This window comes from Ailuropoda melanoleuca, chromosome 1 (genome assembly GCF_002007445.2).
Source record: "Ailuropoda melanoleuca isolate Jingjing chromosome 1, ASM200744v2, whole genome shotgun sequence".
Taxonomy (NCBI): domain Eukaryota; kingdom Metazoa; phylum Chordata; class Mammalia; order Carnivora; family Ursidae; genus Ailuropoda; species Ailuropoda melanoleuca.
Genome location: NC_048218.1, coordinates 136,887,500 through 136,898,980, shown reverse-complemented (window position 1 = coordinate 136,898,980; position 11,481 = coordinate 136,887,500). Strand labels below are relative to the sequence as shown.

At 38.0% G+C, this 11,481-nt stretch overlaps 1 pseudogene; it reads left to right on the top strand.

The window, feature by feature from the left end:
* The first annotated feature begins 10,400 nt into the window (after nucleotides 1-10,400).
* On the top strand, nucleotides 10,401-10,885 carry LOC100474102 (annotated as a pseudogene).
* Nucleotides 10,886-11,481: the final 596 nt, after the last annotated feature.

Here is an 11,481-nt window from a genome sequence, read left to right as displayed (position 1 = left end):
TGAATGGCCATAAAACGTTGCAGATTGGATAAAAGACATGACCCATCCATATGCTGTCTACAAGAAACACATTTTGAACCTAAAGATTCATCCAGACCAAAAGTGAAGGGATGGAGAACCATTTTTCATGCCAATGGACCTCAAAAGAAAGCTGGGGTAGCAATTCTCATATCAGACAGATTGGATTTTTAAGACAGTGGTTAGAGATACAGAAGTACACTACATTATTCTTAAAGAATGTATCCAAAAAGTGGATATGACAATTATAAATATCTATGCCCCCAACAGGGGAGCAGCTAGATACACAAGCCAAGTCTTAACCAGAATAAAGAGACATATAGATAATAATATGTTAATAGTAGGGGACCTCCACACTCCACTATCAGCAATAGACAGATCACCTAAGCAGAAAATCAACAAAGAAACAAGAGCCTTGAAGGACATACTAGACCAGATGGACCTCATAGATATATACAGAACACTACACCCCAGAACAATGGAATACTCATTCTTTTCTAATGCACATGGAACTTTCTCCAGAACAGACCGTATACCGGGTCACAAAACAGGTCTCAACCGATACCAAAAGACTGAGATTATTCCCTGCATATTCTCAGACCACAGTGCTTTGAAACCACAGTGCTTTGAAACTGGGACTCAATCACAGGGCTCAAACACTTGGAAACTAAGAACCATCCTGCTCAAGAATGATTGGGTAAACCAGGGAATTAAGAAGGAGATTAAACAACTTTTGGAGGCCAATGAAAATGAAAACACATCAGTCCAAAACCTATGGGACACTGCAAAGGCAGTCCTAAGGGGAAAATACATAGCGACCCAAGCCTCACTCAAAAGAATAGAAAAATCTAAAATGCAGTTTTTATATTCTCACCTCAAGAAGCTGGAGCAGGAGCAGAACAGACCTAACCCACACAGGAGAAGGCAGTTGATCAAGATTAGAGCAGAGATCAATGAATTAGAAACAAGGAGCACAGTAGAGCAGATCAACACAACTAGAAGCTGGTTCTTTGAAAGATAAATAAGATCGATAAGCCACTTGACAAACTTATTCAAAAGAATAGAGAAAGGATCCAAATTAATAAAATTATGAATGAAAGGGAAGGGATCACGACCAACAGCAAGGAAATAGGAAGGATCATTAGAAACTTTCATCAACAAGTTTATGCCAATAAATTAAACAACTGGAAGAAATGGATGCCTTCCTGGAAACCTATAAGCTGCCAAGACTGAAACAGGAAGAAATTATTTTAACAGACCAGTTAATTATGAAGAGATTGAAGCAGTGATCAAAAACCTCCTCAAAAACAAGAGTCCAGGGCCTGACGGATTCCCTGGTGAATTCTACCAAACATTCAAAGAAGAAATAATACCTATTCTCCTAAAGCTATTTCAAAAAATAGAAACAGAAGGAAAACTACCAAACTCATTCTATGAGGCCAGTCTTACCTTGATCCCCAAACCAGGCAAAGACCCCATCAAGAAGGAGAATTACAGAACAATTTCCCTGATGAATATGGATGCCAAAATCGTCAACAAGATCCTAGCTAATAGAATCCAACTGTACATTAAATGGATTATCCATCATGACCAAGTGGGATTCATCCCTGGGATGCAAGCGTGGTTCAACATTCGCAAATTGATCAGCGTGATACTTCAGAGTGTAGGGATAGAGGGTACATTCCTCAATCTCATAAAAACCATCTATGAAAAGCCTACAGCAAATATCATTCTCAATGGGGAAAAGCTGGAAGCCTTTCCCTTAAGATCAGGAACATGACGAGGATGCCCACTCTCGCCATTCTATGAAAAGCCTACAGCAAATATCATTCTCAATGGGGAAAAGCTGGAAGCCTTTCCCTTAAGATCAGGAACATGACGAGGATGCCCACTCTCGCCATTATTATTCAACATAGTACTAGAAGTCCTTGCAACACCAATCAGAAAACAAAAAGGGATAAAAGGTATCCAAATCGGCAAAGAAGAAGTCAAACTGTCTCTTTTCGCAGATGACATGATACTCTATATCGAAAACCCAAAAGACTCCACCCCTAAACTATTAGAAGTTATGATCAATTCAGTAATGTGGCGGGATGCAAAATCAATGCTCAGAAATCAGTTGCATTTCTATACATGAATAATGAGACTGAAGGAAGAGAAATTAGGGAATCCATCCCCTTTTATAATAGCACCAAAAACCATATGTTACCTTGGAATTAACTTAACCAGAGACATAAAGGATCTATATTCTAGAAACTATAAATCACTCTTGAAAGACATTGAGGAAGACACAAAAAGATGGAAAAATATTCCATGCTCATGGATCGGAAGAATTAACATAGGTAAAATGTCTATACTACCCAGAGCAATCTACACTTTCAATGCCATCCCGATCCAAATACCAATGACATTTTTCAAAGAACTGGAATAAACAGCCCTTAAATTTGTGTGGAACCAGAAAAGGCCCTGAATTGCCAAGGAATTGTTGAAAAGGAAAAACAAAGCTAGGGGCATCACGTTGCCAGATTTCAAGCTATACTACAAAGTTGTGATCACAAAGACAGCATTCTACTGGCAAAAAAACAGACACATAGACCAATGGAACAGAATAGAGAACCCAGAAATGGACCCTCGGCTCTTTGGGCAACTAATCTTTGATANGAAATGGACCCTCGGCTCTTTGGGCAGCTAATCTTTGATAAAGCAGGAAAAAAACATCCAATTGAAAAAAAGACAGTCTCTTCAATAAATGGTGCTCAGAAAATTGGACAGCTACATGCAAAAGAATGAAATTTGACTACTCTCTCATACCATACACAAAAATAAACTCCAAGTGGATGAATGACCCTGATGTGAGACAGGAATCCATCAAAATCCATGAGGAGAACATAGGCAGCAACCTCTACAACATCAGCCATAGCAACTTCTTTCATGATACATCTCCAAAGGCAAGAGAAACAGAAGAAAAAATGAACTTGTGGGACTTCATCAAGATAAAAAGCTTCTGCACAGCCAAGGAAACAGTCAAAAAAACTNAGATAAAAAGCTTCTGCACAGCCAAGGAAACAGTCAAAAGAACTGAGGAAGCCCATGGAATGGGAGAAGATATTTGCAAATGACACTACAGATACGAGACTGGTATCCAAGATCTACAAAGCACTTCTCAAACTCAATACATGGGAAACAAATAATCAAATCAAAAAATGGGCAGAAGATATGAATAGACACTTTTCCAATGAAGACATACAAATGGCTAACAGACACATGAAAAAATGTTCATAATCATTAGCCATCAGGGAAATTCAAATCAAAACCACACTAAGATACCACCTTATGCCAGTTAGAATGGCAAAAATTGACAAGAAACAACAAATGTTGGAGAGGATGTGGAGAAAGGGGATCCCTATTACACTGTTCGTAAGAATGCATGTTGGTACAGCCACTTTGGAAACAGTGTGGATGTCTCTTAAAAAGTTAAAAATTGAGCTACCCTATGATCTAGCAATTGCACTACTGGGTATTTACCTCAAAGATACAGACGCAGTGAAGAGAAGGGCCATATGCACCCCAATGTTCATAGCAGCATTGTCCACAATAGCTAAATTGTAGAAGGAACCGAGATGCCCTTCAACAGATGGTTGGATAAAGAAGATATGGTCCATATATACAATTACTCAAGATCAGAAAGAATGGTTACCCAACATTTGCAACAACACGGACAGGACTGGAGGATATTATGCTAAGTGAAATAAGTGAAGCAGAGAAAGACAATTAGCATATGGTTTCACTCATTTGTGGAACATAAGGAATAGCAGGGAGATTGGTAGGAGAAGGAAGGGAAAAATGAAGGAGGTTACTAAACAGAAAGGGGAATGAAACATGAGAGACTATGGACTCTGGGAAACAAACTGAGGGCTTCAGAGGGGAGGAGGGTGGGGAATTGGGATAGGCCAGTTATGGGTATTAAGGAGGGCACATATTGCATGGAGCACTGGCTGTTATACGCAAATAATGAATCATGGAACACTACATCAAAAACTAATGATGTACTGTATGGTGACTAACATAATAAAAAATTAATATAAAAAAAGAACCTCTAATGAGTCCTGTTACAGTTAGCAGGACAATGAGAGAAATCCGGCTTAAGGGATGTGTATTGGATAATAACACAGAGTAGACGTTCCATTTCCTGGATGGCGTCACGGTATGTAGAAGGAGATGCACAGCGGAGTACGGTGGGTGCAATGTCACTGTGTCTGAAACTAGCACAGGTATGTGAAGGACAGAGAGAGAAAGTATGAGAGAAAGCAGATGTCACATCATGTAAAAATTGGTAAAAAAAATTATATATATATGGATATTCATTGTATTGTTCTTGAAATGTGTTTACAATTTGAAATTTGCCCAAGTAAAAATGTTTTTAACCCCCCCCCCCAAAAAAAAGAGTTGGTGATCAGTGCTGAATAAGCAGGTAGATTGAAGCATAAGAGGGGACCAATTCGCGAAGGTCTTAATATACTCTATTAAGAATTTGGGCTTTTTGAATAAAATGAGAGGCAAAGCCATTGGATAATTTTGAGGCAAGGAGTGACATGATCTAACTTAATGTTTTGATCAAATGACTCTGGTTGTTGCACTGTTGATGGGCTATACAAAGCCAAGGGCAGAAGTTGGAAGACCTGTTTGAGGATGTATTTTCTAAGACCTGTTTGAGGATGTATTTTCTACCACCTTCTGACTTCCAGAGTAACCGCTATGAGGTCTGTTGTCATATGATTATTGTTTCCTTGAGATAATCTCTCTCTCTTTACAGGCTTTTTAAAAAACCAAAATGGCTAACATAGAAAGGAAGAAAATTACAGAATTTGGAGCAAATACGGATCAAGTGGAACTCACACACTGTTGATGGGAAAGTAAATTAGGATAACCACTTGAGAAAATTGTTTTGTGGTATCTATCAAAGTTGAACAGATGCCTTCCCAAGGACTTAGCAGTCGTCCTCCTAAATACATACCCAACATAGACGTGTACACATGCCTATTAACAGACACGTACAAAAATATTCATAGCACAGTTCTAAATAGATCTGGACTGGAAACTGCCTAAGTGCCCATCCACAAGGGAATGCATAAAAACATTTTGGTCTACACATACAATGGGAATAACACATCAAGAAGCAAATGAAGTTTAACTTTATGTACCAATCTCACCAATAGTATGTTTTGTTTGTTGCAATGCCTCCTTTATCTGTTGAGCAGTTCCTATATTTTTATACTACAAGATGTTCCAAACTCATGCTGCTTTCTCCTTGCCATGCCATCAACCATTTCTTTAAGGAACCTTGATTCTTTTAACTAAGAAGAGATTTAAAAAACAACATCAAGAAGATTGGGGAGCTCATTTTCTCCCACGGTGCCACTGCTTCTAGGATCTCTCCAAAGATGGACCCAGGAAGTAATTAGTTCTTATTGATACTACCCATTTCAGACCAACACCTTGGCGTTTATTCTAGCTTTCCCCTTTCTTTATATCTAACTACATTCTCTAACAATTGAGCCTTGACTTTCATCATTGGCAATATATTAATTTTGCTCAATCTTCAAATATACATGGTATCTGAACTGTTAAACTATAATCCTGTGGGAAAAAATATCTAGTTTACAATAATTGTGTAGGTTCTTCTTTAATCTTTAATAGATGATCAAAGGACCCTAGTTACATTGATTATTTTCTTCTCTATCCTCATTACTGTGACTTATCAACATCTCTGTCAAATGAGTTTTTATAGCTTATGGACTTAAATTATACTTGGTCTGATAAATAGCATTGCTACCCCTACTTTCTTATGGTTTCTAGCTGCCTAATATACCTTTGGACATTCCCTAAAAATTTGTCTTTGTAAATCAGTTTGTCTTCATCTGCCTCTTGAAAATAACATATTCGTCTCTTGTGAGCAAATTCAGTATCTTTAATAGGTAAACTAAATTTGTTCCCATTTATTTTTCTGCCAAATATATTTGGCTTTATTTCTGTAAGAATATTTTATAATTACAGGTTTTATAATTTCATGCTTCTTTATATGATACAATCTCATTTTAACTAAAAAGTCTGTTATGGAAGGTTTATATTTTTATTCTAGTTACTACCTTCATACTTATAACTTATAAAGTTATAACTTATAACTTATAAATGCCCTTAGTTCCCAGGTTCCATACTCAAACTTTTAATACCTGGTTTGTCAGTTTTTAATGAGATCCTTTATTTCCTATATTTTGCCTATACATGAGTCACTAATATAGTGTTATACATCAATTTAAAGAGAATCAAGGAGCTCATGCACATTCCTTCTTTGTATCTCCTTTTTCCTCCCATTAGAAAAAAGTCGTACTATGTCACCATCTATGGATTTTGTACATTAGTCTGTCCTCGTGTCCATTTTTCAGCATTAAATTTAAATTGCATACATTAAAATGTTCACTAACTGTCCGTTTGTTGAAATTTCCCCAGGCATCTCTTGCTTTAATGGAGCTCATTCTAATTTCCCCAAGAAGGTCTCATTAGCAAAGAATTCCCTAAATTCATACATGTTTAAAACTTTTTCTATAACCTTTTTATTTAAAGAATGTTTAACTAGATATAAAATCGTTGGTTCACACTTCCTTTTAATGATGTTTTGCATATCCTGCTCCATTACGGCCTTGCTCTGAATGCTGCTTTTCAAAAATTGAATGTCAGCCTAATTCCTTTTTGCCCTGTAAGTTATTTGGTCTTTTTGGCTAAAGAACTCAAATATTTTCTTCATCTCTCTCTTCAAAGTTTAATAGTTTTATTGGATACTTCCAAGACCTAATCATTCTGAGATAATTTCCTATATTTGCCCTTTAATTTGTAGATTCAGGTCTTCATTTATTTTCAAAAAGATACTTGAGATTCTAGTTTAAAATTTTAGTTAAATTCATTCCATTATTTTTCCCCCAAGGGGTACCTCTCATTTTCCTTTTTTTCTCTCAGATGTTATGTGTCCCAAAGACAGCCACTGCACATTGTAAGAACTTAAGTTTCTTCTATGAAAATCATGCTGTGATAATTCTGAACACTTTATTTTAAAAAGTTTTTTCACTATTATACTTGTCATGCTCTTAATGGCGACTGCTTTAAATTAAATTTAGATCACTAGCTCCTCTGTTCTCTCTTCCTAGCACTTCCTCCTCTACCGCTTTCTCTGTCTCACCCTTGTGTTTTCTCCTCTTCCTCTCTTTCTGTTTGCTCTTTTCAATACAAAGCCTTGCAGCAGGGCAGGACTAATACATAGTGTACACTGGAATCTAGTGACTTCTCCATTTTCCCCACCTTTAATTTTACACAGTTTGGGCATTCTCTGTTTTCAACTTGTGAAAGCTGAAGGCACGATTTCTGTACATTCTCTTTTCTTTCTCTTTTTTTTGTTTTGGGAGAAAATATTGGGAGATACAGACCTAGGTAGCCACCACTATGTTATCTACCTGGAAACCTTTTAAATATATTCTGTGATACAAGAGCAAATCTATGTATGATTCATTTTTTCTCTTTCACAACAAAATGCAATCACACTATACATATTATTACGTATTCCTTTTTTAAAAGAAACTCTACATGTATCTTGAAAATATTTCCATAGCAGTTTAGACCTATTATTTATTATAGATAATGTATATATTGCTAAAAATTTTTACATGGTGCTAAATTAAACAGAGTTAGGAGGGAAAAAAAAAACAGAGTTAGGAACAGCGTAGTCAGTAGCAGTGGAACTTACAGCTGGAATACCAACAATTCCTAAGGAAAAATCCTAGTATAAGTAAGCATGGCAGATCATCAAACAGTGGAGCACTGTAATAAATGTATGATGTTACCTAAAAAAATTGTGAAGATAGCTCAACAGAGGGGAAGTAAGGAAGAGCCGAAGGTACTGAACTATGGGAAGATGAGAAAAGACCACCCAATAGCACTTCTAAGTCAAAGCCTCCGGCCAAAACACACACACACACACACACACACACAGACACACACACCTTGGAGTGGATTTGCAGCATGTATGTGTAGCACCCTGTTGCATTCAACTGCTGGTACTTGTTAGCACAACATACTAAAATGCTGGGAAAATTCTCATATATATCAACATACAGTGCATCTAAAAGTGGTAATCATTCCTTTATTTACTAATCACATATGAACTTATTCGTATTTCATCAATAGTTGCATTTCACTGCAGAGGATATGTTCAGTAACAGTTTTTTCCCCCTTTTCAAACTTTGTAGCATGACTCAACAGTTAGGTAGAAAATAACCCTAATGAGATAAATGGGATAGGTTTGACCCTAGCGTGGTCATTGCTAGAAAATGTACTCATGTCTAATTTTTGCTGTGTAGAGTTTGAACATTGGAGGAAAGGGAGCTATGTTCAAGCACCTTACCATCTTGCAAAGAGTCAATTATAGCTGTCTTGGATGGTGCTGAGTGTCTTCTATTACATAGTAAAAAAGCCGAATGTGAATATAACTAATGAATGTGACACCACAACTTTATGGAAAATTTTATAAACTTTCCCTATGTGCTTCTGAATATTTTATATATATCCTAGAATTCTATTGTTAATAATGTTAACTAACCAGGAACCTAAAATCATATTTAGGAAATTGAAGACAGCTGTGAAAGTCAAGGATTTCTTGAGTCAGCAACACTCTGTCACTTCATTGGATTGTTTTTCTCTTGAGACTAATATAGAGCTTAGTGATTTTGTTTATTCAGCCTTGTGGTTCAAGGTTTCTTCTTTATCAGCAACCTTTCACATGATCCTTGAACACAGGAATAAGGATTGCAGAGTACTACCTAATTTACTTTTTAAAAAGATATTCCAATGAGATGCTGACCTTAGTTTTTTGGGCAAAGATTGAAATTTTCTACAACTTTATCATCAGCAGCAAAGGACAAACTTCCAAAACCTTAAATATGTCTTAAATTGCTTTCACATCATTATCCATTTTTCCAAAGGATCTTCATTTCTGAATATGGATTTTGCAAGTGAACTATTTCTCTTAGTTTCTTCTACAAAAATTTCTGTATGCCATAAGTGATACAAGACACTTACTTCAAAATGTTAAGCCTAAAGCTGCAAGCCTGATTTTATTTATAATAAACTTCTTCTCAGAATGGCTGGATTACCTAGTTGTGTGTATGTGACTTCAAAAAATTTCATCATACATATTCAATAATTTAACTGCACTAATGTTAATAAAACCCTTGTAGTTTTAGTAATTTTTCTTAACAGCTAGCATTTTAGATTGATATAAAATATCTGTCTTTTAATATAGTACAAATCAGATCAGTAAATATTATACTGGCTTTCCTATAAATATACGTCTTTTGATTAGACACTTTTAATTCTATGTAGTTCATACATTTCATATCTCATAAGTAGGTCAGGATATGTTTGAGATATGGATTGCTAATATAGAAAAGTCATTTGTATTCACCTTTCATTCATTCAACATGTTTTCTATGTGCTTCCTTTATACCAGACATATTTTTAGAGTCTGGGGATATAGCAAAAGAAAATAAATGAAGAAATTAACAAATATGGAGCTGGCGTTTTAGGAGCGGTGGGAGAAAGACAGTAAGTTAACGCATGAGCATACAAATGTGCATGCACTTACACACACACACACAGACGCACACACATGCTGCAACTAAGGAAACTGGAATAGGTAAGCAATGTAGAAGACAGGAGACGAAAAAATAGTTGCTGGGCCTGGGAAATTAAGTCTGGGGTTTTGGGATGGTCCACTCCTAGGGGAACAAAGTGCTGACTCCCAACTCCAGTTCCTCCACGGGCATTTCTTCCCCAAGGAGCTCCACCACAGCTCGCCCAGTCCCTCACCCGCCCACCGTCTGGAAACATAAGGGTTCCAGCAGAGGAGAACTATCTTGCTTGGTGCTGGCCCTTAACAAGGACGTGCGGTGTGGGCAGGAGGCTTTGGGCAGCAGCTGGGAGGCTCAGGAGCTGGGAGCAGCGACGCTGTGAAGGAAGGAGAGGAGTGAACCTAGGTAAGCAGAGACCCAAACAAGAGGCCGGGCTGGCCACAGAGTGCTGAGGGAGAGCCGAGGACCAGTGGCTAGCAGGGCTCAGACAGAGCTCGCATCAGCCATCTACTTCCGGGATTTAAAACCAGTTTCCGGAAGCCAGGATGGCCTCTCTGGAACAACCGATATAGGTCTTTGAAGCCCTTGTCCTCAAGGTAGGGAAACAGCTCTGATTCTGAGGAACTAGTGCTTCTCCGTCTCTGCTGGGGAGAAAGCTAGGCGCTATTTTCCGAGGAAATGTGGAATGTGCCCCATCAAGGAAGGAACATGGTCCAGCGCAGTAACTATGACCTGATGCTCTGCCTACAGGTCCTGCTGCTGTCCTATGATCTGTTTGTTAATTCCTCGGCAGAGCTACTCCGAATGGCTCCCATCTTCCTGCTGGTGTTTTTCATCACCCAGGATACTGCAATTCTCTTCAACATCATCATCATTTTCCTCCTGTTCTTTAACACCGTCGTCTTCCAGGCTGGCCTGGTCAACCCTGTTTTCTGTAAGTTCAAAGGGACCATCATCCTCACAGCTGTGATCTTCGCCCCAGCATCTCCCTTCATGTCAGGGTCATGAATTTACGCTGGAAAAACTCCAACTGCTTTGTCTGGACAGAGGGACTTCAAACGCTGTTTGTATTCCAGAGAATAGCACGGCAGTTATACTGTTACTTCTACAAATGGACAGCTGTGAGACTGGGTGATTCTCGCTTCTACCAGGACTCTTTATGACTGCTCAAGTTCACACAAGTCCAAAGGTGACCAATTCTTACCACATTGATGGATGCCTTGCCTTCCTCATAGAGGCTGCATTTGTGCCTCTGTGGGATGGGGGTTGCCCCCGTGCATGGGGAAACGGTTTAACTTCCCTAGGACAGGTTCAAGCCACTTGTGTTCAGCAGTTAAAAAGGAAGATCTTGCAAATTAAAGTTTTTCCCAATACAGACCTCAGTACATAACCGTCCCTAGCCTTCCACCTCAGTTTTCCCCCCTTTCCTTCCTGTTCTCCATTCCTCTTCCTCACAGAAGCCTGAGCCTTTAGCCTTGGGAAAGGTGTCACTTCGCCTAGTACAGGAAGGGCTCCTGGCACCCGCTTTCTTTGCACCCAACACTAATGACTGAAGGTTGCAAAGAGTAACATTTCTAAGCTCCTAACTGATCACACTGTAGACATTTAGATTTTATACCCAAGGCATTTTTTTTACCACTTTATAAATAGGAAATAAGTTGAATTCTTCTTCCATAAAAAAAACAGTTGCTAGTTTGAAAAATCAGTATTAGAACTCTGAAGCCTAAGGGTTCATGCATTAACTAACATTAGAGTAATCTGTATGTAAGTTCCATCTTTTCAAAGTGGT